Raw genomic sequence first — 6003 nt, 5'->3', positions numbered from 1 at the left:
GACTTTAAAGTTGTGGTCACATTGATATGTGTAACCAGGGTTGTACAAAAATATCAATTGGAAAAAATGTATTTGAAATTAAAAAAAAAAATTTATTGCAAATACAAAAAAATTGCATAAAAAAAATGGCTTTGCAACTAAATTGAAAATAAATTTTTGTTTCAATAAATAATAATTTCATTAAAAAAAATTTAGTGCATATAAAATAATTTCAGCATTGAAAACAAAAATAAATTAATAGAAAATATGTATAGGTACCTACATCAAATATTTTTTTTTAAATATTCGTCGAACCTTCTAATGTAAGGCCGATTAGTCAAAATTGTAGGAAATTCGACGAATATTGAATACAAAAATATTTAATGCACACATTTTTTCAATGCAGAAAATTTTGTATTTGCAATAACATTTTTTTAATGCAAAATTTTTTTATGTGCAAATTTTGTTCAGTTGCAAAAAATATTTTTTTTTATGCAATTTTTTTTTATTTGCAATAATTTTTTTTTTTATTTGTAATAAAAATGCATTGAAAAAAATAATGATTTCTTACAACCCTAAGTGTAACAGATATAGCCTGATGGTCTTAACGTTTTGCAGCAAGGTTTCTTGTTTTACATAAACCGATAGTTGCATTTAAAAAATTTTAAATCCGGAATTTGAAAAAAAAAATCTTTTCATTTGTTTGAAGTACTACCTATTAATGAATTTTTACATTGAAAGTTTTTTTATTTTCACATGATATCAACGTTAGAAAACATTACAGAATTTTAAATAATTAATCTTGGGAGTCAATGTGCATGTCCTTCCAAATTGAAAGCTGTGGTCTATCTCGGGTATTTTTAGTAATTTTTGATGACAATATTCTTAAATCATTTATTTTCCAGTTATCTTTTAAATGCCAGATTTGCTTTGATTTAAAAACTTTCTGGATGCTCAGCTGCAAATATATGAGTAAACGAATGACTCAGATATACATATGTATTTGAGTTTGTTCAAACGATGGGTATGCCAAGGATTTGATAATTTTTTTTGACGGAGGAAGACTAAACCTACCTGAATATGAATACACAGCGCATGTCTCACCTTTTAGTCATCATCCACAACCATAAAGCTGTTAGGAATCAAAGATACCAGCAGAGCGAGCTCTGTAAAACCATTTGTTCCGCCACTGTACTTAAATGTATGAAAAATGAAACATAAATAGGATGTCATATTAGTGTTTTTTTTTTTTTTTTTTGTAATTTTCTATTCAAATGAGAAAAATCTTTAAACTTATTGTTGAGCCTCACGCATAATGACATCTAACGACAAATTCATTGAAATTAATAATGTCCAAGATTTTCTGTTGAATTTATGATGAGCGTTTAAGCTAGCAGCAGACAAAAACCAACGAACGACTTCTATTTAAAGTAAAGTATAGTGGCCATTTGTACTCGACGCGTGGTTCATTTTAATCTCTCTCCATCATCATATTGTCATGATGTAACCCACAATCCCACACATGACTCACATACTCGTGTATACATTATTTCAATTTCCAAATCCCATGTATCTTCTTAATTATTTCAGTCTAGCCAATGACTGGAGTTGGAGTATCTAATATATGAAAATGAGAGTCGAAGTATTTGTGTAGGTCGTGGGAGTCAAATTGAAGGAAAAAAATCATTCTTTTGATGTAACTCACTCACAACAAGTGTGCTGCGTGTGCCGGGGCCGTCATGTCATGTAAAAAGAAGGGCTAATCAAATTAGATAAAGAATGAGTGATTTAATGGTTGATGGGTAATTTTACCATGAGTTCAATTCTAAGTTTATTGAAGTTTCTGACAGACCATAAAATAGAGTTTGTCAAAAAAGCGATGACATTTTTCATATTTTGAATTTTGGGATTTAAATAAATTAAAGAAAATTACATACTTTCACAAAAGTGCGTAAAGTTTTTAAATGTTTAAAAGGTCAGTTTCGATACCTTTTTTTTAAATGTAAGCTCTTGGCCAATGATATTTAATTTCTTTAATTCTTGAAGACACGTGCAACGTGCATGTATAACAAAAAAGAAGATATTTTTTAATTAAAATTAAGTTCACTTTTACTGTGTGCTTATTGCATTCATGTTTATTAAATGTAATGTTATTTAAACACGAAAAGGTTTCTTTTTAAAACGACAGCACTCATAAACTCAGACAAATTTATGTTTTAATTAGTAAATGCAAAATTAAGTAAATACCAACATCACCACATTCTTTCATGTGTATATTCAGTGTATGTATATGTACCTTACCTACGTATAACAATGTAAATAACCATTACCAGCCCCAAGAATTTTTATATTTATCTAGGTATATAAAATAAAATCTATCTATGAAGTTAGAAACACAAATTGGAGTAAATTAACAAATTTTTTTTTTAATTAAAGAAATAAAATGTATTTAATTGTTACTCACGATGCATAATATTGTGTTTGTTTTAACTGTTAATTCTTACTCCTGTTACCTAAAATTCCGCTCACGCCTACTAAAAAAATATTCATCTTTTCATAAAAAAAATATCAACTTTTTTAGAGTGGTTGTTTCGACTTCTATTCCATTTAGCATTTTAAAATATATTTTAAAATAATGTGTCAAATTGCCAGAATGTATGAACCTAAATATTTTAGCTTTTGGTCAACCGTATTCTCCTTCTTACCTCTTGCATATGCGGTAAAAAAAAAAAAAAATCAATGAAAAAATTATACGTATACGCCACAGTGCATATGCAAATAATATGAATTACAACTTTGGCACCGATCCTAACACTCCTTAGCCGAAATTAAATTAACATAATAATTGAACAAGTGGAAGTTGGTTTTGTTTTTTGATAAGAATGATTATTGGTTAAAGGTACACAATCCAGTTCTTTTTTCCGGTGTCACTTCTATATATATATACAATAATAATTCAGTGAAAATATTGAAGAAATATTTATGTATTTCTTTCATACTTTTTGTTGAATTTTTGTTTATATCAAATAATTATAGTCGAGTCAAATTAAACATAAAATTTGTAAAATCTCGGAATCCAGGGAAAGTCGATGCATCTGTAAAACGAGTATAGGGCTGCATTACTATAAGGTCAAGTAAGAAAGTTAAAAAAAAAAAATTATACCGCTCTCGATTACAACAATTTTTACTGACCGTTTACTGTCATTCCGTATGCAAGCGTTCAATGGGAATTGCTGTCTCATTTTAGATTTTGCTCAAACTTTGTAGGGATGTTCTCTAGGACTGTAAGGAAGCAAATCCATGATGATTTAATTTTAAGTTGCGTGGTTTCCCCGCTACCCGCATTCGAACTTTTTCAGAAGGTCATTTTTATCTTATTATAGCTTTGCGTCTACTAAAGATATCGTTTTGTTTGAAACGGCATTTTAAAGCTTAAAAATAGTAATTTTTGAAAATATATTAAAAAATTACGTAATAATTAACCCTGAATTAAAAATAATTTTTGAAAAACTTGTAATTTTGCTGATTTTTCTTGGTTTTTGACTGGCTCCAGAACCTTGGATATTATATGTACGAGGCTTATACTTACCAAATATTAAAAACAGATATTTTTCAACAAAATAAATCTTAAATCAACTCGACAGCTATACTCCTAATGCAAAAATTTAAAGCTCAAAGTTTTGAGTTTTTTGAAAAAATATTTTTTTATACTATGGTTTTTTACGATTTGACTAAAGATAGAAACATGAAACTTACAGTGTGTTAAGTTGAAACTTTTAACTTTAAGTCCTGAAAATAAAAATTGTGTTATTTTCACATCTCCATAGTGTACCGCTTGTTTGAAAATTCGCAAAAATGCTAAAAAGCCAAAATTACCCCTACTTAATGGTATGATTGCACTATGTTTGACATAAGATAGAAGCATGAAACTTATAGTATATATAGTTCGTACTCTTAACTTAACACACTGTAAGTTTCACATTTCTTCCTTTAGTCAAATCGTGGAAAATGACAGTATAAAAATTAGCTTTTTTAAAATACTCAATACTTTGAACTTAAAATTTTTGCATTAGGAGTACAGCTGTCGAGTTGATTTAAGATTTATTTTGTTGAAAAATATCTGTTTTTAATATTTGGTAAGTATAAGCCTCGTACATATAATATCCAAGGTTCTGGAGCCAGTCAAAAACCAAGAAAAATCAGCAAAATTACAAGTTTTTCAAAAATTATTTTTAATTCAGGGTTAATTATTACGTAATTTTTTAATATATTTTCAAAAATTACTATTTTTAAGCTTTAAAATGCCGTTTCAAACAAAACGATATCTTAAGTAGACGCAAAGCTATAATAAGATAAAAAGACCTTCTGAAAAAGTTTGAATGCTGGTAGCGGGGAAACCACGCAACTTAAAATTAAATCATCATGGATTTGCATCCTTACAGTCCTAGAGAACATCCCTACAAAGTGTGAGCAAAATCTAAAATGAGACAGCAATTCCGATTGAACGCTTGCATACGGAATGACAGTAAACGGTCAGTAAAAATTGTTGTAATCGAGAGCGGTGAAATTTTTTTTTTTTAACTTTCTTATTTGACCTTATAGTAATGCAGCCCTATACTCGTTTTTCAGATGCATCGACTTTCCCTGGTTTCCGAGGCATAAAGCTAATTTGACTCCACTATTAAAGGTTTGGTTTAAGAAAATCTGTGTTTTCTCAAAAACGACTCTAACGAGCTTGGTAAAAAAAGTTATGACCCCGTTTCTTTATAAAACATTTATAACCTTTTCGAAACCTTCCCAGTAACTTTTGTAATTATTTTTTTTGAAAAATTACAGGAAATTTATGTTCCGATAAAATATTATTTTAATTTTCATCTTATCATGAACTTGAACATATTTTTTGAATTTTATAAAATTCAAAGAATTGTTTAAGTCATTTTTAAAACGATTCTTATGTGGTTTTTATTTTTTCACTGAAAAATTGATTTTTTTAATTAATGCCATTGAAAAAATATAAAAAAAATCTTACATTGATAGTTTTCTTATAACCACTGTTCTTTGAGTAATTTACGTAATAAACGATGAAATACTACAAAAAACACTGTTAAGGGTGTGACATTTGATAATTTATCTTGAGTTGCTCGTATTAAGTTAAACTAAAAATAATTTTAAGTCCAATTTTTTATTTTTATTATTAACTTTCCTTTAGAATTCCTTAGATTTAAAATTCTAACTGAAACTTATCAAACTTACTACATCGTAATCACATTAATAAAATTGTTGAATCTACCGCAAATTATTCATACATTCAAACCCCACAACATTAATAAGTAATAAAAAATCATAACTCAAGTTTTAATTTATTTCTCTTCATGCATTTCTTTTTTCTTTTTTGAGTAATTTAGTAAAAATATTTTCAAATCACTTAACCGTAGATAGTAGTATCAACAACACTCAATTCAAATGAGTCATTTTTTAAACGCACCACCAACATGCAAATTTAAATAAAAATCAATCTCACCATTACCTACTAATCACCATTCACCACACACAAGAAAAAAAACCCACAAAAAGCGAACCTCTTGTCTTGGTTTGTATCTCTTGATGATTACAATTATTTTCTTTCACTCATCCAACATCCACAATAAAAACTACTCAACTATTCAAATCTATCTTCGTCCAGACATTTTCCTCGATCCAAAAGATACATCAGGAAAAAATTTCCGATACCCTGAAAATATACACTACCAAAACTCTTTTTTTTTATATGTATATCCAACAAATCCCAAATCCCCCATAGATCAAACACGAAGGCTCAATTTTTAGTCCCCAAAAGAGGAGCTAGACATTAAAACTCTCAAAAAACGACGACAATATTCACTCTAGCATCGAATCTGATTCTGAGTGTAAATGAACTTCAATCCAAAAAAGTAAATTCAACGCAAAAAAAAGATTGAATTTGTGTATTTTATTCTTTCTCTAGAAAGGCGGGGGTTCTCGTATAAAAACTCGTTCACATTCTCA

Source organism: Episyrphus balteatus, chromosome 3, assembly GCF_945859705.1.
Source record: "Episyrphus balteatus chromosome 3, idEpiBalt1.1, whole genome shotgun sequence".
NCBI classification, from domain to species: domain Eukaryota; kingdom Metazoa; phylum Arthropoda; class Insecta; order Diptera; family Syrphidae; genus Episyrphus; species Episyrphus balteatus.
The sequence above is the reverse complement of the archived record's forward strand: the minus strand, read 5'-3'. Positions refer to the sequence as shown.